General features: G+C 36.5%; 2 long non-coding RNA genes across 3 annotated transcripts in view; one reads left to right on the top strand and one right to left on the bottom strand.

Moving 5' to 3' along the window:
- LOC126767064 (uncharacterized) overlaps positions 1–24436 on the top strand; it is a 448370-nt gene that overhangs the window by 170436 nt on the left and 253498 nt on the right. The window lies entirely within an intron of this gene.
- The window catches only part of LOC126767017 (uncharacterized), a 145187-nt gene continuing 142491 nt past the window's right edge, over positions 21741–24436 (bottom strand). The window contains exon 4 of one of the 2 annotated variants that reach the window (XR_007668986.1): positions 21741–24178. This is a non-coding gene — a long non-coding RNA (uncharacterized LOC126767017). The remainder of the gene's footprint in view (positions 24179–24436) is intronic. The other variant, XR_007668987.1, reaches the window with a different exon arrangement.

The raw sequence follows: 24436 nt of genomic DNA, 5'->3' as shown, positions 1-24436 counted from the left end.
GCCAAAGGGGGAGTTTTTTGTTTTCAGCGGGCTAAACAATGGCTAACTGTTAGTTGCGCAAACAAAACGGTTTATTTGGCATTTATTTATGTGCCAACCTGTACTTAGTAGTGATTTTTATAGTGTAATAAATACATATGTATCTTAAGCCGTGCCAACCGAGTGCGACTAGACAAAGTGTGGAGGTCTTTAGTTTCACAGAAATGCTCACTAAACTAGTTTCAATTCTACAAATGCTCCAACTCTCAGTTTTTTATTCCGTAAATATATAGTTTACCGAAAACTTGCAGAATAAATTTTCGCTTTTGAACTAAGTCTTAGTCTAAGTCTGAGGTCGAAACCGCTGATCGTTTGTACAAATGATTTTTTGAGATGCATTTGGAAGAAAGACCAAGCATCACTAGTCAGGTTAAAATTCTTCAATGAAATATTAGTATAAGTGCCCCTGGACAACATCCAAACAGAGAATATAATTTTTGTATCATAAGCCTTCCTTCAAAAGCTTTTTTTTAGAAAGATTTTAAATGACCAGCACGAGGGGGCATATAGTTGAAATGTGCTTAAAAAGTATACTCTATATCTCTCTCCATCTATCTATCTATCTACTTTTGAGGCAAAATATATGTATGTCAACCGTTTAGAGAACTAAAATATTTGAGAACAAAGCATTGGCAGTAGCCAAATTTGTTTCCCTGGTGCCTTGCTCTAGACATTACCTGCAGTCTTCTCGAACTGTCAGCGCCAAGTCAGCGTGTGTCGCCACCAGACAGTGACCAGTTAGTATTCCGATCATTTTCCTATAGTCTCTTCTATGGAGTACCAATAGGAATTCTGTGATCGGACTGTGATCATGACTTTTGCTCATTCCATCGGCTTTTGATACAATACTAAAGCTTTCAAAATAAATATTTATTTTACTACGCGATTTTGACAAAGAACATTTTTGAATTGTTTATCAACTTTTTTTTCGGAGAAATAGATGTTGGAAATATCTTAAGATTGAGAAATAGTCGCCATAATTTTTAAATTAACGAACTAACCTTAACTAATTGTACATTTTCTCGAAGAGTATGATTTATCAAATATATCTTGAGTCCTGGATCAAGGCTCTAGGTTAATTTTTCTCTCAGAGCCTTGAACATTGATCGGATATAGATAGAGATGAGGGTAACGTTAGCTCAAGAGATCGATCTTAACAGGGATTCCACTTGGAGAGTTTAGAACGCTGGATACTTGTGATACCTAAAACTCTTATATAATTATTCATAAGACCCTCACAACTCGACAATCGAAGAATAGAACGACTGCAATAAAAGCGTCGAATCTGGTCACCGCACAGTGCAAATTAGAGTTTGCTGTTGGAATTTTCTGTCTCAGCGTTGTTTTGTCGCTGACCCAGCCACTTAGTGTGATTCTGCAGAATGAATCAATCGACCTTCCAAAAGCATCAAACGTCATAACAACATTAAACACACGAAAAATGCATGGTGATCATCGCTTTAAAGAAATTTTTTCAATTGTCACACAGATGGATGAAAAATTAGATGTTGAAGTAAAAAAACCCAGAATATGTGGTCGTCAGAGTCATCGAAACAATCACCCATCTCAAAGCTGTAAAGACTTCTATTGGATTTCTGCATACATTCCACTCATTGACACAGTCATGCAAGATTTAAAAACACGGTTTTCAGATGAAGTTCTTAAAAGTTTCAATATGAGTCAGCTGTTAGCAAAATTTAACCTTAACCTAGAAGAAAAATATAATAAATAATATATAAAATCGTGCCAGAAAACACAGAACTGCAAAAATTAAAACTCAAAGCAGAAGTTGCGCTTTGGCAATAACAAAGAAAGATGCAACTGACTATGACTATATTCTGCCTTAGGCACCCTCAGCCCTTGCGACAAGAATATATATCCGACGATTTATACTCTATTTCACGTGCTTTGCACTTTGCCAGCCACTAACAAATTCTTTTCTTCTCTGCTTCGAATCAAAACTTGTCTCAGACCAACGATGCTCCAGAAAAGATTGAACAGCTTTGCACTTCTCAACATAAACTACGATATTGCTGTGAAACCAAAAGAAGTAATAGAAAGATTGAAAAAATGAACACCGTATTGATTTTATGCTGTAAAATAAATGCTGAAATATGTCTCAAAAAAATCACAGTCTATAGTTACGCATTTCTCAAATCAAGTACAAAATGACCCCCCTAAAATTCTACTCTCGATCCGCCATTGTACCAGAACCATACTCAACAATAGAACGAGTTAGTAAATACCTTAATATCAAATAAATATTCTGTGAATATGTATGATACATTTTTTGGAGAAAGAAGAAGAAAGAAGTATTGGAAAGAGTAGTTTTTAACACTTTCATTCAACAATTAAAGTTTTTTGACCTTAGGAAACATCACAAAAATAGAATGCGGCTTTTACTCAATGAAAAATTTCAAAACAATTTCAAAGAGAAGAGTAAATTGCCTTCAAAAATTCGCCGGAGGGCCTTATTAACTATTATGAGGAAGTCGACAATCATTCATATAAATAATAAAACTACATTTGAATGTCACTAATCGATAAAATGCGGCACAAATCAAAGTTCAAAATGTCCGCACATTAATTTGAAAACGCTAATTTGAAGAATAAAAAAATTAAACCCCAAGGTTGCCTGCGGGGAAGTATGCTAACCTTGAGGGCGAGCTTCGAAGTCGGTGCGATTGAAGGCACTCATGCAACGAGCTACATACATATGCTGCATTTTCTATTTTTGTATATGCAACGATGCATGCAACCATAATAGCGCTAAGGACGCTCCAGGTAACACAATTATGTAATGCGTTGAAGAAAGTGGAAGATGTGGAAGGCAGAAGACAGTGAAAATTGTAATTATGAAATAAGTGGTTATTTGAAAAGCAGTACTTTCTTGTAAGTGGCATGATTAATTAACTGGCAAAAGAAACGCCTTTATAGAATCGATATTCACTTGTAATTAATATTTCAACTGTGAGGGGATTTTTTTCCATTAAAAGTTAAGTAACATTTGGCAGACTTCGTTCTATGTGGAATTTGTAAATGCAATCAATAATTAGAGTAAGAATTTGTATCTTTCTGGAAAGGTTGGTTATGCAATACATAGACTATTGTTAGTCAAACTGTCAACTAAGCACACAAATCATTGTGAAAGATTTGGACAGCGAGCAAAGGTGATCATTCCAGTTTTCCAATTAGAATGGAATCGTCAATATGAAACAAGTTGCGTATCTTTTTGGTATAGAGTATGTAAATAACTTGGGATCTAAGTGGAAGTACTGTTTTCAATGCTGTTCAGCGATGAGGCTCATTTCTAGATCAATAGGTATGTAAACAAGCCAAATTGACCCATTTGGGACGAAGAGCAACCTGAAGAGATTCAAGATCTGTCAGTTTATCCAGAAAAAAAAAGGTTTTGTGTAGTTTGTGGGTCGGTGGAATCATCGGTCCATATTTCTTCAAAAATGATGACGGTGAAAATGTAATCATCAATGGCGACGGTATCGCGCAATGATAACCGATTATTTAATGCCAGAAATTAAAGCTCGTGACCTCAGTGATATTTGCTTTCAAGAAGATGGCGCCATTTCCCACACGTCGCATCCAGCAATGGATTTATTGAGAGAAGTCTCCGATTAGCAGATAATTTCAGGATTTGTGCCTGTCGATTGGCCACCAAGAACGTATGATATCATATCGCTATACTTTTTCCTGTTGGAATATGTAAAATCTAAAGTCTATATCTCGAAAATTGGACTCAACGGATATATCATCAGAGACGTAGCCGCGAACAACATTTGAAAGAGATAATCTTCAAAAAAAATGTCAAAGAGTATTTTTTCAAATGATAATAAACATTCTCTTCTAGATTTGAAATTTCTGTGTTTTTTTCTTTAAAAAAGTTTGGAACTTCGAAATGGATCACTCTTTACAACTAAAAATTACTCACATTTGTTGATTACGAAAATATTTTACTGCAACAAACTTTCAAAGGCTCTTTCTTTTATCAATAAACGCACCGCAATCGGATCAGTTATTGTCCTTTAATTTCAGCATTTATTGGAATTATTATTCACAGTCAAAATTTTTAGCATTGAGTATGCATAATGGATTTGTATGCCGTCACAGAAGCTTAGAAAGTGACACATAATGCTTAATTAAGTTTGATCCCAACTTACACAGAGCTAGCTAGAAATAAAACTACCTAAATACCTAAAAACAACATCAAAAACATTTTTTATCATTTATAGTATAAAAGATAGTAAATTAATAAATCAAACAAAAAATATAAAAATTATAAAATGACCTTGAGTTCAATGGCAAGCAAAAAGCTTCGATTATGCATTTGATGCTGTCTTTGTGGCATAAATATCTGTCAACCATTCGACATCCTTTCGTTTTTAGTGTGAGTTTGGGAAAGTAAGCGCCAGCGAGTCCGCCGCCGCTACGGTAGGTGTCTAGTAAAAGTACGGATAATTTAATTATACGACAAAAAGGAAGCTTCCAATGGGAGAAAAAAATAAAGAAACATATTTTGATATGAAATTAACGGTGAAGATATGCATTATTTTTTGGTATAGAGGAAAAGATGATAATAGGAAAGAGTACATTGCTACTGGTAAAAGAGCCGTCGTTTATGGTGGGAATCGATATTTAAGTACATTTTAGGCAAAAAGTCTAATATGTGAATTATCAAGAGAAATTGGAGAAAAAAACTAAGAGGGAGTTAGAGCGAAATGAATATAAGCGATAGCTAGATTAATAGATACAATTACAATTAGAAACTGGGAGAGATAGAGATGGAGATAGTGATATAGAAAAGGATAATGGTAGAAAGCTTAACAGAGCGAGATACCAATACTATAATTTATAAGTTTGCTTCAATCAATCACGTTTGCAGTTATTATTTTATCTATAATAATAAATTAGATTTTCAAAAAGCCCATAATTAAACTTTAATTTATTTAGACTTTTATTTTACTACCTACAGAACTTTTACAGCTACAAAGACATTGTATGCATATCTTCAAAGTCCAACAGCAATAATTGCCAATTGTTTGCAATTTTCCCGTCTCTGTCTACTAATAAACAATTAGCTTTTATGTTTCTAACCTAAAAATTTCAAATTAAATTTCAGGAGTGCTTAAGAAGTATGCAGAATATTTTACATTGTCTCAGCGCTGATTTAAGCAGTAAAATTTGCATTCAAAGAGCATGACAAAGCGCTTACTTGTTCTCATTCTAGTGCTTCAGTTGCATATTTTTTTGCTTTTCGCGGTAGCCGACGAGAAGTGCAGCATTAAAGTGCCTCTTAAGGTATTAGCATTCAAATGCGAAATAAATTATAAATTTTACTCACAAAATGCGCAAGTTACCAATTGAGATAATCACAACAATGAAAGGAAGTTGCAACTGTGTCGAAGTTATACCCAGAGCGAGTTTCTGTCGAAGTTATTTCGTAAGAGATAAGAGTTATTAAAGTTAAAGTTAAACTTAAACTTAAACTTAAACTTAAACTTAAACTTAAACTGAAACTTAAACTTAAACTTAAACTTAAACTTAAACTTAAACTTAAACTTAAACTTAAACTTAAACTTAAACTTAAACTTAAACTTAAACTTAAACTTAAACTTAAACTTAAACTTAAACTTAAACTTAAACTTAAACTTAAACATAAACTTAAACTTAAACTTAAACTTAAACTTAAACTTAAACTTAAACTTAAACTTAAACTTAAACTTAAACTTAAACTTAAACTTAAACTTAAACTTAAACTTAAACTTAAACTTAAACTTAAACTTAAACTTAAGACTCATACCTGACATCCACACGTGGATAAGTAGACAACATGGGGACCTGGATTTCCACCTCACCCAAATATTAGGTAGGCATGGGTGCTTCAGAGGCTACCGATACAAATTTTAAAATGATGTCAGTCCGTATTGTTCGATGTGTACTTAAAGTCAATAGAAGACTCTGAACACGTGCTTTTCTATTGTCCTCGGTTTCAAAAAATAAGGGAAAAGTTAGAAACAGCACTAGGTGGTAGTTTAATGGTGGAAAGTTTGACTGCACTTATGTGTCAGTCCTCTGAGAAGTGGAAAGCACAGGTACAGCGGAATAGGCGCCAGTCCGTCCGTGCTATAGAGGAGACGTAAAATGTCTTGTCACTCCCATGAAGTAATACCTTATCTGGTGGTTCCGTGGGAGAGTCTTGAGTTGGGAGTAGGTTAGGTTTAGCGGGTTAAAGTCCCGCACTTCGGCTTCGATGCTTCCTCCTACTTAAAGACAAAAAAAAAAAAAAAAAAACTTAAACTTAAACTTAAACTTAAACATAAACTTTATTTCATTATTTTATTTCATTATTTTTTTAAGAAGTAACTAATGCATTGGGTATAAAATCGCCCGACATGACTAAGATTGCTACTCTCTGTTGATATTCCAAGCTAAGAGCGTTACATTTCTTTACGTTAAGCCAAAAGCATAAATATGTACATATATTTATGTGTGGGTGCGTGCGTGTAAGTAACCAAATGCAACTGTCGGTGAGCGACAAAAAGCGTGAACAGAATTGTAATCGCCAAGAACTGCTTGTAAATTAGAAAATGCGAAAACACGAAAGACTTTTGCAACGAACTCGGCGCTGCGCCAACTGATAAGCATCAACGTTCGTGTACTCCTCCATAAAAAACGTAATATAAATGTGTTAGTCAGTGTACTAGGACTAACCATAAAATAACACACAACAAATCATGAGCATCTATGCGTGTGTGTGCGTGACTGTATGGCTTTAAGAAGCTTCTTAGCGGTTAGATAAGGCGAATTTCACACAAAGCAACGAACAAATGCAAAGGCAGGCCAGCAAAACAAAGCAAAAAACTTGTAAGTACATCTAAGGCACCATTACTTAACATCTGCAGCGCCATCTTCCACGCCACATTTGCCTGCCATCTGCCACAAATCTGCCTGCCATGCAGCAACCGGCACTTTTCTAGCTTTAACCGCCTTCAACTCGTTAACGCGATTTATGGTATCACGTAATGTGAAACCCGACTCATATTAAGTACACACATACACCCACACACACACAGTGCCACATTGACGCTTTAATCAAGCGCGCATCAAATAAAGCGTGTGACAAGCCATCTCCACCCACCCGTCTCCTTTTACAGCATTAACTGCTGTTACACCTCCAACTGCCGCCGACTGAACATGGCTTGGGCATATAGTGCCTTATCAACGCCGCGACAGCAGCGTCTGCACAGTAAGGCTATATGTATACGAGTTGTTTGTTGCAACCGAAAATAGCATAAAATTAAGTTGCAACAGCGCAAGACAACAACAATAATTGCAGTTGCAAATACCTGGCATTGTGACGAAATCGGCGAGTTAAACTCGTCATTCGATGTCGGTGAACAGTCGGTGGTGTTGCTGTTGACGGTACACTAAGAGAAATATTTCTGATGTAATTTTGTACCAAATTTGTGGATTCCACTCTAGTTTTAGTCTATTTGGATTAAATAATTTATAAATTATTATTTGCATTCTATATTCTATAATCTGTAAGCTATAATATACAATAAATAATCTATTACTATGATGTATAACCTATAATCTATAATTTATTATATTTAATCTTTAATCTATAATCTATAATCAATAATCTATAATCTTTAATCCATAATCTGTAATCTTTAATCTATAATCTATAATTATAATAATCGATAATCTATAATCTGTAATCTATAATCTATAATCGATAATCTGTAATCTATAATCTATAATCTTTAATATATAATCTGTAATCTATAATCCATAATCTATAATATTTAATCAGTAAACCATTATACATAATCTTTAATTTATAATCAATAGTCTGTAATCTAGAATCTACATCCGATTTGACCACTTTTTAATTTTTTAAATTATTTTGCATAACTTTTTATTCAAATATTTTTCTCAGTGTAATAAATATATTGTCAGTTAAACTAGAATAGCGCTGTACCGAAACCAGAGATAATCAACAACAAACTACTTTTATGGAACACTCGAAGTACAACAACAATAACGAAAATTGCAGTTGACAAGGGTAAAAAGCCTAGTCGCATGCAACAACAAGCAACAAAAACAACCGCTGCCTATGCAAATTTCCATCACTCCATGTTCCATAGCGAGAACAAGTACAACAGGAAGTAAGCAACAACAACAGCAACCAAACTAACAATGATGATTACCTCAACAATGGTAACTAATTCGTCTTGTTTGTTGGCAGAAGATTACGATTTGTGTCTCGGTCACGAATTCCCACGCAGTCAGCGGCATGGCAGAAACAACAAAATGCGGCATGAGGCAAATTCATTATAAATATCTGAAAGATACTGCATGCAAAGAGTTGAAGTCAAAAAGAACGGCTACTTACAGCAACAACAACAGCAGCAACATGTCAACGTGCTTGTTGTTGTTGCGGCAGCGCTTGCCGCTGTTGACATGCAAAATGTGAACAACAATAGCAATAACAACAATCAAGATTGCAGCGGCATGCCGGACTTTTAATGCAACGAAGGCAGCAAGGCGACATTGATGAAACTATCGGCCAGGGCCTTCAACGTCAAAATGCTGACTGTTGCCACCAATCAAAGGCAGCAAGAGACAATAACAACAACAACAACAGCGAGTGATGGCGATGTCTCTGGCTAAGGCCATGGTCGTGGCGGTGGCGATGGCGATGACGACGCGACACTGCGACGATACTGTTTGCTTGCCCGCTAATGTGGCCCGTGCAGACCAGTTCAGTAGGTCAGAGCCAGTTAGTGGACCGAGAACATTTCACTACAATCAATAATCAGGCAGAAGACCAAGGCTACAGCGCCAACAGACTTTCAGTTTGTGCTGTGTTTCTTTTTTTTTGTTTTGTTTGTAGTGTTGGTGCTGAGGGGTGGCGGTATGCAGCGACCGAGCCTTTATGACTGAATGACTGAAAGCAAATAATATTTTGAGTTTTATGAATGAATAGAAATATGAGTATGTAGGTGTATGAAAATGAGTTTAAGCGTGAGTATAAATATGAGTATGAATGAAATTGGAAATGTCATTACGTATGTATGTATGTGTGTCATTACGAAGTATGAGTACGAGTATGAGTGGAAATATGATTATGTGTAGAAATATGAGTATGTCACACAAATTAGTTATTAAAATATACATTATAGAAAATATGTCAGATTATAAAGATATAGATTGTCTTTATAGAGTATAGATTACAGATTATAGATAGAAATTATAGGTTACAGGTTATAGATCATATATTATAGATTATGGATTATAGATCATAGATTATGGATTATGGATTAAATTTTATATTTTATAGATTATAAATTATAGATTAGAGAATACAGATTGCAAATAATAAATTATAGATTATAGGTTATAGATCATAGATTATAGATTATAGATTATAGATTATAGATTATAGATTATAGATTATAGATTATAGATTATAGATTATAGATTATCGATTATAGATTATAGATCATATTATAGATCATAGATTATAGATAATAAATTATGGATTATAGATTATAGATTACAGATTATAAAGTATATATTATAGATACTAATTATAGGTAATAGGTTATAGATCATAGATTATAGATTATGGATTATGGATTAAATTTTATAGATTATATATTATAAATTATAGATTATAGAATACAGATTGCAAATAATAAATTATAGATTATAGGTTATAGATCATAGATTATAGATTATATTATATATTATAGATTATAGATTATAGATTATAGATTATAGATTATAGATTATAGATTATCGATTATAGATTATAGATTATAGATCATAGGTTATAGATCATAGATTATAGATAATAAATTATGGATTATAGATTACAGATTATAAAGTATATATTATAGATAGTAATTATAGGTAATAGGTTATAGATTATAGATTATATATTATAGATTATAGATTATAAATTATAGATTATAGATTATCGATTATAGATTATAGATTATGGATTATAGATTACATTTTACAGATTATAGATGTTAGATTATAGTTTATAGATTATAAATTATAGAATACAGATTACAAATAATAAATTATAGATTATAGGTTATAGATATAGATTATGGATTATAAGTTATAGATTACAGATTATAGACTTTTCCGTCCAGAATATATATGGTAGTTTTTTTCGAAGACAGATATAAAAGTTTAGGACTCACAGTTTCAAAATCCAATTTTAAGTAATTATACGATGCCTCTGCCTTATAATGAAGATTTAGAGTAATTAAATTAATTTCTGCTGTCTGCGAACAGCATCTTCTAGAGATGCAAGTTTGATCCTCTTTCTTTGTTTGCATACCGACCAATAGAACGTTGCACCAAAGCACCGGACTAGACGCAATGCACGACCCACATAACCGCGTAAACAAACGGCCAAGCAATCGTGCATTCACATTATGCCGACCAGCTGCAGCATTCGACCGAGCGGCGAGCTACGCGACCAGACGAACGAACCGCAATGTGCTTCTGACATTCTTCTCTATTTGCAAGCGATTTATTAAGTCACTCTGTCGGAACATTGATTGCGGCACAAACGCATACACTTACACACACACACACCCTGGAGCTCAAATCAGCGAAATTCCCTGCTCATCCGTCTGTTGCACTACACAAACACAACTCACAGTTTATGTTTGTGGCGCGGTGCCGCTTCGACCGGTAACGGAGCGTACGTGCGGCCGCAGCTTGACCATAAAAAAGCATACGTGGATGCGCCTGCGCCAAGCGCCGTTGCCACACTCCAGTGACTAAGCTAAAGACGCCTACAAAACGTCCGCGCCGCTACCGGCCAACGACGGCCGAACAGGTAGCCCGGCGACCGGCTCATACCGCTATGGAACGCAGGCATTGCAGTGCACGGTGGAATTTTGCAAAAGGCAGACGGCGCATAAACGCCCGCACATGTGCACCAATGTGTGAGTGTGTGAGTGTATGTCGGTGTGTTTGTTGGGTTGTATTTCATTTTTGTCAGTTCGGTCTGTGCGCTGCGGCGGCGTTCCGCCTTCTTTAATGGAGTCAAAATTGCGCATGACTTATGTAGGCCAGTAGTGGCAGTCGTGTGCAATCGCGTCCTCGTACTCCGCCGGCGCGCATGCGCAGATGCCGCACCACAACTTGGCGTGTGGCTATTTAGCGTATGCATATGCGACCAGGCATGTTCGTTTGCACATATGTACATACATATGTATGCGTGTATGTAAATATTGAAGTTTTGCTGAACTCGCCGCATTGCAGCCAGTTTTTTGCTTTTGATTTAGCTGATGTTATTATTACTCGTATTGTTGTGTTCGGATAGCAGAACGTCGATGATTTCCCATTGGACGCGGCCACTTGTCGGGCGGGAGTGCATGGCTCCGGTGACAGCCGTTATGCATACGCAGTTGCAAACACACACACTCACACCGAAATACGCGATCCAATTGCCGCATAAATGCGCATAGAATCACGTAAGGCGGTGAAAGGAAGAAGCAGCAGCAAGCGCCCGGTTTGGCCGCTTAGTTTGACGTTTCAATTGGGATTTGTGCATAAATTTTGCCACATTTTGCATTCTACAAAAGCGCTTCTTCGGTTCACTATTTGGTAGTAAAGAAGCTGCAATCTTTTTTTATTTCTTCTTTCTTTCTACCTTTTGCAAGCAATTAGTTCCATTAATGCAATTAGCGCTGCTCTGATTTAGTTATTATTGTTTCTGCTTGAAATTGGAGTGGGAATTCGTTGTGCTGCAGTTTTGACTATTTTTTGGCAGTACTTTCGAAATATTTACATTATTTTTCTCGTTAAAATTTCAATATTGGTAGAAAATGAATCCAAAAAAGAAAGGCAGCGAAGACATCATTTTCTCCGTTGGAAAATTAGAGTACAGCATGACGAAATTGTAGCACACGCTAGTTACATTAGCTCTAAAAGCATTATCTATTCACTAAACACAGGTATAATTGCCATTTTATTTTCAATTATTCAGCAAAATATTCGAAAAATCTACTAAATTGGTTTTCAATTAGCCATAATTAGGTTTTAGCTTGTTTACATATGATTAACACATTTTATTACTCATAAAAACATAATATTCCTTATTCATAAGGGACCACATTGACTTAGATTCCATTTTAAAATCAATAACACAATTTCATTTGATTCTTTCACACAAGCAATTAATATAGCGCGATAAAACTTTGCACGTATAATACCTTTGACGTAAGCCACCTTATGACCACAAATTGTGTAAATGCAACAAAAACTATTCAAGAACCTAGGTACCGAATATTTGGACTCCAGTACCTATACTTGACTTTTCACCGCAAATGTGTCAATACTTCGCTTAGCTCCCATATACCCAACACAACGATTTTCGAACTTCCAAGTGACTTTATACCGCATATATCGTCTAATATGTTATCTCTCTGAAAATGAAAGAGCGTGTTTAATTGATAAAAGTGTCTTGTTGTGCTTAAAATGGATAGATGGATATGGAGAGAAAACTTGACTTCGCCTCCATATAACAAACATATCGCGTCCGGGTTTGTCCTCTCAAGCTTCTCTTCAATATGTCTCTGTCTCCGGTGACTTTATTTCAGACTGGAAATTGACATTAATTATCCCTACAGGATGCAGTCTCCAATTACAAATTTTTGAACTCTCTACCATTTCCATTACTTTTGAACGCTCTGTTAAAACCAAGCTATTTTTTGCAGTTAAATCAATCATTAACGTCAATCAGCATCGGTTTGTCTCTGGTCGCTTTAATGTGTCAAATTTAGCTGTTTTCAGTGATTATTGAATGTCTGCCTTCTCCGCTCGATTTCAAGTAGATTGTGTTTATATAGACTTTTCTCAAGATAATATAAATCAGTAACCAAACACAAACTAGAGTTGGGAATTTCAACTACAATTATATTTAAATTAACTTTTTAATATTTTTGGTATTATTAATTATTATAGTGTAAAATGGTATAAGATTTCGGAAAATGCAAAAGAACAGCTGTTACGATGAGGAGGTCCGTGTCGCAGCGAATAGAAAACAAACTGCCTACCTCGCAACGTTACGATCGACCAGAACACGTGCGGCATGGGATAGATAACGAAAGTTGAAGAGGGAAGCGAGACGCATTTGTAGACAGAAGAAGAAAAAACGTTAACTTCGGCTGCACCGAAGCTAATATACCCTTCACAGGTACATTTCTTTTAGTAACTATGTGTTCAGTTTGTATGGAAGCTATATGCTATAGTAATCCGATCTGAACAATTTCTTCGGAGATTACATTGTTGCTTTAGAAAATAATTTATACCAAATTTCGTGAATATATCTTGTCAAATGCAAAAGTTTTCCATAGAAGAACTTTTTTCCGATTGTTCAGTTTGTATGGCAGCTATATGCTATAATAAGCCGATCTGAACAATTTCTTTGTATATTACATTATTATCTTAAAAAATAACCTGTGCCAGTTTTTGTGAAGATACATTATCAAATGTGAAAGCTTTTCATACAAGAACTTGATTCCGATCGTTCAGTTTGTATGGCAGCTATATGTTATAGTGCTCCGATATCGGCCGTTCCGACAAATGAGCAGCTTCTTGAAGAGAAAATGACGTTTACAAAATTTCAAAACGATATCTTAAAAACTGAGAGACTAGTTCGTATATATACAGACAGACAGACGGACATGGCTAAATCGACTCAGCTTAACATACTGATCATTTATATATGTATATACTTTATAGGGTCTCCGACGTTTCCTTCTGGGTGTTACAAACTTCGTGACAAACTTAATATACCCTGTTCAGAGTATAAAAAGAGCGAGGCCGAAATTCGTGAGTATGAAGAGCTTGACTAACAGAAGATTTCAAGACCGGAGCATAGACTCGTAGAAACCCCAGAGGTGATCTAGTGACCGATGCCCAGAGCATACTAAAATTATGGAGGGAACATTTCTCGAGCTTGATGAATGGCAGTGAAAGTGCAACGCCATAAGAAAGCGAAATCGATTCCCCAATCGATAACGATGGAGCAGACGTTCCATTGCCCTACCATGAAGAAGTTCAAATAGCGATTACCCATCTGAAGAACAACAAAGCGGCGGGGGCCGGCAAAGCTATTCAAATACGGCGGCGAAGAAATCATTAGGAGCATGCATTAGCTTCTTTGCAAAATATGATCAGACGAAATCATGTCCGACAATTGGAATTTAAGTGTGCTATGCCCAATCCACAAAAATGGAGACCACGCAATCTGCGCCAACTACCCTTCAATAAACTAACGCTTATCAATGTGGCTATCATGCATGGAAAATCAACAAATGCGCCAAATATTGGAAAAGACCCGTGAAAAGAGAATCGACACGCATAGAAGAGGTCTTCATCTATTTCAAAGCTGCTTTCGACAGCACGAAAAGGAGCTGCCTTTATGTCACCATGTCTGAGTTTGGAATCCTCGCAAAACTAATATAACTGCGTAAACTGCTCCATCAGGATCTCGAATAACCTCTCTGAGCCGGGACGAAGCAAGGTTTCAGACAAGGCGACTCCCTAAAGTTGCAACTTCTTCAATTTACTGCTGAAGAAAATACATATTTCGAACTGCAGCACTATATAGAAGGTACCATCTTCTATAAGAATGTACAGCTGCTGACATACCATTTCTCCAGAATGGGTAAGGAAGCAAAGGAAGTGGTTCTGGTAATGAATGAGGGCAAGCCGAAATATCTTCCGTCCTCACAGTTGACAATCATAACTTCGAAGTCGTGGATAATTTCGTCTTGGAACCAGCATTAACATCAACAAAAACATCAACCTCGAAGATCAACGCAGAATAACTATTGCCAACAGGTGCTACTTTGGACTGAGCAGGAAATTGAGAAATAAAGTCCTCTCTTGACGAACCAAAACAAAACTCTACAAGTTACTCATTACTTCCGTACTGCTTTATGGTGGAGGGGCATGGACGATGACAACAACTGATGAGTCGACGTTGCGAGTTTTCGAGAGAAAGGTGCTGCGAAAGATTTATCTCCCTTTGCGCGTTGGCCACGGCGAATATCACATTCGATGGAACGATGAGCTGTATGAGATATATGACGACAGTGACATAGTTCTGCGAGTTAAGAGACAGCGGCTGCGCTAGTTTGGTCATGTTGTCCGAATGCACAAAAACAGTCCAGCTGAAAGCAGTATCCGCTAGGATAAGCAGAGGAAGAGGAATACCTCCACTCCGTTGGAAAGACAAGATGGAGAAGGTCTTGGCTACACTTAGGGTCTCCAATTAGCACCAAACAGCGAAAAGAAAGGACGGCTGGCGCACTGTTGTTAGATCGGCTATAACCAGGTCAACGGTTTCTACGCCAATCAATAAGAAGAAGAGGAAAATAGATTAAAATGAATATAAAAGGCTATTTCCATAACTTTAATACAGCACATAAGTTACACAATTTTTCAGAAATTAGCAAATCGAGCTAAGTATCTGCGGCTCAACCTAAAGCAAATTTGTTATTTTTTACGAAGCAAAAACTTTTTAGGCATTTTCGATACAAATTTGGTAATCATAATGAATATTATTTATTTATTTTTGCTTGCCTCACCACATTTTAATGGATTACTTTAATTAAATCTTGCATAACTGTAGTTGACAAACATACATATACACATAAACTCTCAAAACAACACAAACGACAAGTAATCACGTAAGTGTATTTGTATTGGTGAGTGATTGTCATTAAAGTCGTTCGTTTAAAACGATTGCCCTTCTCCAGCTGACCTACATTTATTTGCTTCGTAATTAAGCATTCGTCACTCGGCATTCAGCAATCGGGTTGCAGAACGACACACACCTCATTTGACGTGCAATACGAATATCCAAAAAAAAAAACCGAAACAGAGCAACAACAAGAATAACACGGAATAACTTCGTGCTTTGGTCACTCACAAGAGACGCTCGTGTGATAAATCGAAGCTTATGTAAGCCTGAAGATTTTTGTGTAATATGCAACAAAATATATTTTTCAACACACACATACACATGCGCATATAAACAGAAGTAGCAACAACAACATATTTTCACCCAAAAACAAAAGCAATTCTACTACTAGACAGTACGGTAAAAAGTAATGAAACCAATAATAATTTCCTGTCAATCAAAGCGGTAACAACTCAGGCATAAATAACCAGACAACAACAACTACAACAACAAACATCACTCACGACTGCAATGACAACACCGTCGCATTAATGATGGACAAAAGTGGTGGCTGACGAATGGTCGGCGATGGCTGGCGAAGAGCAAAGCCAGTCGAGCAAAAGCCAGCGACAGCTGAAGAACAGTTCCAAAAACATGGCGAAATAAGAATACAAGAAACGATTGAGCAATGATGAGTGAATGTTAGATTGCTGGTGTGCAACAGTTTGTGGCGCATTTTGGCGCGCGCGCTATTAATTAGCTCGTGTCAGTCGGTCGCCAGAAGCTCTCAGCCGGCAAAGACCGGCAGCAAAAACTAAGCAAAGCGATAAAAATAATTATAAAAAAATAAAAAAAAACTTAAAAAGTAACAGTAAAGTATTGTATGTAGTCTCAATCGCCCGAGTGCCCGCATTGCCTGCGTCTGCGCATGCGCCAAAGTGGGCGTCATTCGCTGGCGGGGCTCAACTAAAAAGTCGCAACGAATGGCAGGCAGCGGTCAGTAGGCGAAATTCAGCTCATTTCTTTCTCTTGTTGTTTTTGTTGCCTTTTTATTTTGTCTTGAAACACCTACACCGTTATGTCGATGGCATCGCTTAGTTAGCGCACTCGTTGCAGACACTTTTTATACACTTCTAATTGCAAGCACACACCCATACATACATACATACACGCGGTTGTGTCGGTGGCTGATCAAGCTACTGTCGCATGACGGTCACTTTTGTCACAAATGAAATTAATAGACTTGCACCGCTAGAACGTAATAATGGTGCGCTATTTAATTGTCCGTTGCTGTCAAAATCTGATGAACGCTGCGCTGGTTGTGAGGCTGCCTATGAGGCTACCGGTGAGGCGCCGTGGTTGGCAGCTGAACTCTTTTGAAGCTTTCAAAGCTTTTGTGGGCGACTTTTTAATCAAGTTTCTAAAAGCTAACCCAGGGTATAGCTTGGAAGCCGAAAGAGAAGGAACATAGTAACGCAGGCAGCAATTTAGGTATTTCATAATATGGCTGCGGATCTACACAGCCTCTCTGAGCTTTATTCACCATCTCAATTAGATCGGTAAGGCTTTTGGAATATTGGTATTAGAATTTTTAAAAATTGCCACGAAGAGAAAGGAAAAGAGCAAAATGCGGTATTCTCCAACTAGTATAGTTACTAAGGTCCGAACCCCTCCTCTGGATTAGAGAATATTTAAGCTTAATCAAACCATAATCCAATCTAAGAGGTAGTCAGAAGAGCAAAGGAGGAAAGGAAAGGAAAGGCAAGCAGGCATAAAGAAATATGAAAGCCTTTACTTATTTAAAATAAGTTCACTTTACCAAAATTTAACCACTGTAGCGACGCTTAACCCTGTTAATCTTGCAAAAAAGTCAATGATTTCTTAACTAAGAATGAATATCATGTGACAGTCTAGATTGGTGTGCGTGTGAGTGTATTGTGCAGATTGTGGTGTGTTTCTACTTTGAAGCTTGTTCTTCTTTACCAAAGCTAGACAAGTCTTAATTAAAAGCAATGCAACAATGACTGCTCAGCAGGCCCTCATGGTCATTACGAATATTTTGTTATAACACTCACATCGGTAGAACTCGTCTAGCTGTATTGTAGCAACAAGGTTGTTGAAAGTAAAGTTGTCAAATATCTCCCTTCCGCTTGTTTGCTCTTTATTCAATGCTTCTATAATCTGTTTCCATCTAGACGGCAACTTCATAATACCCCCTTCGTAGAAGCCCCCTCCTTAATTGTGAAGAACTCGGACAGTTACTTTTCACAAGCCTCTTTTGAGTTCAACATTACACCTGCATGGGCGTTCGCCATGGACAGGAACAGGTGGTAATCACTTGGCGCTATGTTCAGGCTATATGGTGGATGCGATAAAACCTTCCATCCGAGCCCCCGTAGCTTCTGACGTCTGAGTCAACAACGAAGTGTGTGGTCTGGCATTGTCCTGGTGGAACACTACACCCTTCCTGTTGGCCAATTCTGAATGCTTCTGGTCGATCGCTTGCTTCAAGCGGTCCAGTTGTTCGCAGTAAATGGTAGAATTAAGCGTCTGGCCATTTGGGAGCTGCCAAGAGTGGATGATTCCCTTCCTTTTCCCACCAAACACACAGCAAAATCTTCCTGACCGTCAATCCCGGCTTGGCCCCTGTTTGTCCAGAAGGTTTTTTCGCGTCAAATAATGCGGCACCCAAACATCAAGCTTTTTTGTGTATCCAGCCTTCTGCAGATGGTTTCAAATGGTTTGGTGACTAACTCCCATCTTCTGGGTGATGTCACGAGATGCCACATGCCGGTCTAACTCGATGTTTTCCATGATTTGATCGGTATTCGTCGTCACAGGTCTTCCGCCGGCTGGCTTAGCCTTGGTGTCGTTTTCAACCGCTTTGAATCGTCGAAACCATTCCTCCGCAGTTCGAAGTGATAGAGTACCATCCTCCAAAACACCATTGATCTCACGGAACGTTTCTTTAATGGATTTGCCTTTAACGAAGGAAAACTTTAAAATAGCGCGAATTTCGGCGTTAGAGAACTTCATGTCCAAACTAATCATGTATAGCGTCGTTTTGTAGGTTATGTCAAGACCTTTCAAAGATGTATAGTATTGCCAGATACGAGCTCTGTAGCGCTTTATACATAGCCGCGCAATTCAAAAGACAAAAAGGCGGAAGGGAGATATTATTAAAAATTTGGAATTCGAGTTGAAAAGTCGCAAAAGTCTTATCCAAATGCATCTGAAGGCGTGGCATAGTTTCATGAATATGATATCGAAACTATCCGACTATCTAGCGAATGGTGCTCTTAAATTGAAGAGAAACCGAAGAAACCAAAATCGCTGAAGACACTAAATATCATGCCACTATCATGGCATGCTTCTATTGGTTTAAATTCAGACTGCTTAACAACTTAATAAAGAGTTGTAATGAAGTATGTGAAAACGTATTTGTTTGCCAGTCCGGGTCAGATTTGATCATATGGTCTGCTTACGGGGAAAAGAAATTAGTAAAAAAAAAATTATGATTATGAACATCGAATCAAATAGTAATGTGACGTGCTATTATGCATCTTCGAAAAAAATCTTATTTCAGCTCATACGGGTGCTCAATGACGTCGTATAGGAATAAACAGTGGTGTAGTAAGTCGGTGTTAGGTGCACTGGGAGGTGTTTCAAGAAAGAAGTCAGAGAAAAGTTCCTGCAAAATAAAATCTCAGCAGCTCCAACTTTTCAATAAAAGAGAAGAAAGATAATTACGTAGGGCAGATAATTCACAGCACAAACTGGGTGCTGAAGTCTGAACTGTACAAAAGATTAGCATCAAGACAATACTGACACTTGATGCGTAGCAAATTTGAAAAAAGTCATATTGTGTTGTTAAACCAACTGTTTATTGACATTCACACCCACGTCAGCTTTGCCACAAATTTAGAGTAATCGACAAGGGCTCTAAGACTCCAAAATAAGATGACTGGCGAATGCTGGCAGTGACGAAGATGGGGAGTTAGCTATTAAGACAACCAAGTAAACTAAGAAAAACATAGACTTGAGCAAGGGGTGTGGTAAGACTTGAAGAATTAAAGAATATATGTACATGGAGAAGGGGTATGCATTTTTAAAAGCCAAAATTTTTTAGATATTTTCAATTTTTTTCAAAAAGTAAATAAAAAGCGAAATATGAAAACATAAATCAAAAGCAAATAACAATATAATATTTTTACTTCCATTTCTGGCTTCTGAACTCGGTTTAACGACACACATATGCACACAAACAAATGCGAGTGTGTGCCTGTGTATGTGTCTCTTTCCTTTTCTAAGTTCAACGGAGCTCAAACTTTCACTCTTTTTTACAGCAGGATCACCTGGCCGCCACTGTCGTCAGCACTGCCACAGCAATTATGTTTATTTATATATATTTCTATATTTACTTGCAACACACTCAACATGCGGCACCGCAGCGTCAAACCGCATATTGACCGCAGTTGAGTGCCTGTCATGGCCGCGTAGTTTATGGCATTGCTGCACTGAAATGTGCATATGTGTGTGTGTGTGTGTGATTTTCTGCATACAATATGCGCCAAGTGGCAGGCACAAAGACAGCGCTTACAAGCACATACATATGTATGTAAGTCGGCGATGTGCAACGCCTAATTGGAATTGTCATTTGTGACCAACCGAGATATGCGACAACGTCGGCGAAGGCTGATGGAAACTGCAGCAGCAGCGGCGTGGCGCGGCGTCAGTGATGACGATAAAATAAATCAACAAAGAAATTAAGGAGACATCGCGTTTCGCACGCGAATATTCACGCATACATACATACTATCAAATTCAGGTGCTCAAACAAATACCCACACACACACACATACATATTCAAATATCAAAATTTTTAGAGATATATACATACATACATACATATATGAGTACTTGATCATTTTGAGCGCGATGTTTTGTTTTTGTCACCACTATGTCACTCGGTAATGATTTTACGCATGTGCAACACGACTCACATACACACACACACACACTTAGCTATTCATGTATGCTAAGTGCTTAATGGACTTTCACACTTGTGAGATTTATGCATCACAATTTGGCAAATGTTTGGGAAAGCGCAAGATTTGATTGTCATAGGAAAATGCCCAAGGGCTCTATAAAATATTCATGAAAATTGAAGACTTGCATTTTGACATGAATTAATGCTTGTGATAAATATAAATGGATGAATCAAACGAAATTTTCGAAATTATTTCATTGGTACATACATATCTATGAACATATCATATATGTATATACATATACATACATATGTACAAGTATACACATATGTATGTACTATGTACATACATTTGTATCATGTAGACATTTGAACCCGAATCAACCACTAACTACGTTAGATTCACTTCAAAGACTTTCTAGGCCTTGACTGCCTTTAAAATATAAATCAACGTTGCCACACTTATTAAATTAATCTATTGCAAATTATATCCGCATACCATGCAATTAGCAAATGTATATTAGTAGCCAATACAACAGGTTTAACCTACGCTAATTAAGAAATAGTATTTTATGGAGTTGCCACCTGATTCTAAATTCAGCTTAGAACTATACATATATAAATTAAAATACGGGCATTCGAAACAGCTTTTAGTAAAACTTTATTACACAACTTTTTAGATTATACAAATGTTGGAGTTGCCACCGGGCTATAAATCGTAATATAAAATATAATACTAAAATAAAAATTCCAGTGCAAACATTTTTTTATTATTCATGGAAACAGTTTTAAGCAACACCATTTATGAAATAATATTTTGTGGAGTTGCCACTTAACTCGAAATAAAATTAAAAGCCAAGTAAGTTGTAAATACGGGAATACGGGTATTAAAACAAAAAAAAATTTATTCACTGACAAAAATTTAAAATATTGTTACAAAACTTTTTAAATGATATAAATTTTGGAGCTGCCACCGGGCTATAAATCAAAATATAAAATACTAAAATAAAAATTCGAGTGCGAAAATGTCTTTATTATTCATGGAAACTGTTTTAAGTAACACTATTTAAGAAATAATATTTTGAGGAGTTGCCACTTAACTCCGAATAAAATTAAAAGTCGAAGTAAATAATAAATAGAGATATTAAAAATAAACTTTTAAACTCCATTAAAAAAATTAAAAACATTTTAAAACTTTTAGAGTTGCCATCTGGTTAAAAATTAAAATTAAAAACAAACAAAAAATAAAATTCGGTTAATTGTCGCACTTAAGATAAAAATATTTTAAAAAATTTCGAGTTGCCACCTGGTTAAAAAATTAAATGAAAAACATAAAGTTAAATTCGGTTAATTTTTGAATGTAAGAAAAAGTTAGCTCTATTGAAATAATAATAATACAAAATACGCAAAGAGTTGCCACCCAACATGTAAATGGCTCAAAACTATTTAAATTTGAAAACTTGCGCTTAAAAATATTATCTCTTCAGTTTGCCAAGATCTTCAAAGGTTTCTGTTAAAATATAGAATAAAGCAGAGTTACCACACTTATAATATGTAAAATTTATTGTCAAGTTAACCTCGGCTGCTCCGAACCAGTCATTAGTTTGTCTCTTATGAAAATATTAATTGAAGTTAGTTAGTCCGAAAACAGATCTTTTATGAAGACCTTTATCTTGATTTTGTTTTATCGTTACGATCCAAACAACTTATTCTAGGATTGTAGATTAGAAGATTTGTACCAAATTTCGTGAAAATATCTTCTCGAATAAAAAACTTTTCCCCACAAGAACTTAACTTTGATCGTTCAGTTTGAATGGCAGCTATACTCTAGCTCTCTTCCACAGAGATCCGATCTAAAAAAATCTTCAGGGATTGCGTAATTGGTTTAGACAATAACTCTTGCCGATTTTCGTGAAGATATTCCATAAAATAAAATAGTTTTCCATTCAAGAAGTCGACTCCGATTGTTCACGTTGAAAGGTTACTAAATGCTACGGGATTCCGACACCAGCGGTTTCGACAAATGAGTAACTTCTTTCTGACAGTAGAACATGTGCAAAATTTCAGATAGATATGTCAAAAGCCGAGGGCCCAATTCGCGTACATCATACAGACAGACGAACCGGGCTTAGTTAACTCATTTATTGTGTATATTTTTTTCAAAGTCTCCCACGTTTCGTTCCAAGTGGTATTATTATAGGTAAGGAGTGAACCTGGCTTCAAACAAGCAAAATATGTAAGAATTTGACCAAAGCTAAAATAATTTATAACGATCTGCCGAAGCCGGATCTAAACTCAGGGAAAACAATGCTTTTCAAAAAAGGCTGCATCATCAGCAAGGTCAAACCTTTGAAGCTTTTCCTTTCTTAAAAGTCTCTACCAGTCATTCAATGCTGGTCTCAGCGACAAACTTAGCATTCTTCTCATCCAAGTCTTTATTATTCTTAAAAAATTAATGAATCGACAGTCACATTACAAAGATAATAACAAAGAATTTTTTCCCACCAGCTTCTTCTAATTTATTACACAATAATTGGTTCTCTAGGTAATCTTAAATGCTTACAATTTTTAACAGATTTCTCACAACTGACACAATTAATAAATATTCGTCAATCAATGACCACTTGGAATTTTCCTATAAAAAGCCAAAAAGTGGCAACAAATACATTCAAAAGAAAAACGCTTAACTCCAATTGACTGAGCAGCGAATATGCCAATCAGCCAAGAAACGGGCAACTCAGTTTAAGCAGCAGAAATAATGAACAAAAAGACGTCAAACAAAACAATATATAAGGACTACAACAACAGCAATAAATATAAGTAAAACTCATTACAACATTGCTAACAGTTCTCGCTAATGAAACGTTTTAACCTTGTGCGGAATGTCATATGAGGCACAAAGGCAGCTTTTGTTGCGCATACCAACCAGCTAACTGCACAAGCACTCAACTTACTCACTGACTGACTGGCTGACTGACTGACTTTCAGCATTTAGGAAAGGCTAAGAAAATGCATGCCACACGCTTTGATCGACATGCAACAGCGGGACGCCAATATTGATTAGAGCGCATGCGCAATTAGTGGAGCAAAAACGGCGGAGGATAACGCAAACGAAAGCGCTGCTGCCACTACTAATACAATGCCATGCCACTAATGGCGCTGATGAGGCTGTTGCCGATGGCGATGCTGGTGGCGATACCGTTGTTGAACGCAATGACTTTGGGCGCTGCTAATGTTGCTGATGAGGATGCGCCGTGTTAAAGTGCCGCTTTTGACTTTTATCTTTCATTTTAGTCATTATTATTATTGGAGATATTGTTGTTGTTGTTACTGCTGATGGCTTCTTTTGTGGTTCCTGTTACCTGAGCGGTGCCATATTGGCTGCCAATGGTCCGAACTTGCTAAAATGAGAAAAAATAGTCTAATATTAGGCTTTCAGGTGGCAAGCAATATGACATAATTGCTCTCAAGAATCCGAACTGATAAACAATATATTAAATTTAAACTCTTTTGTTGAGTTTATAACACAAATTTCTCATTCAAGTTAATTACGTTCATTTTAACATAAATATCTCAGAAACGAACCAATATTCAGAAATGAAACTAAGTAAACCTAAAATATAAGTCAGTAAGATACCAAATATGTTTATAGTCCATTG

The sequence above is a fragment of the Bactrocera neohumeralis genome, chromosome 2 (assembly GCF_024586455.1).
Source record: "Bactrocera neohumeralis isolate Rockhampton chromosome 2, APGP_CSIRO_Bneo_wtdbg2-racon-allhic-juicebox.fasta_v2, whole genome shotgun sequence".
NCBI lineage: Eukaryota > Metazoa > Arthropoda > Insecta > Diptera > Tephritidae > Bactrocera > Bactrocera neohumeralis.
This window is presented reverse-complemented; position numbering and strand designations above follow the sequence as displayed.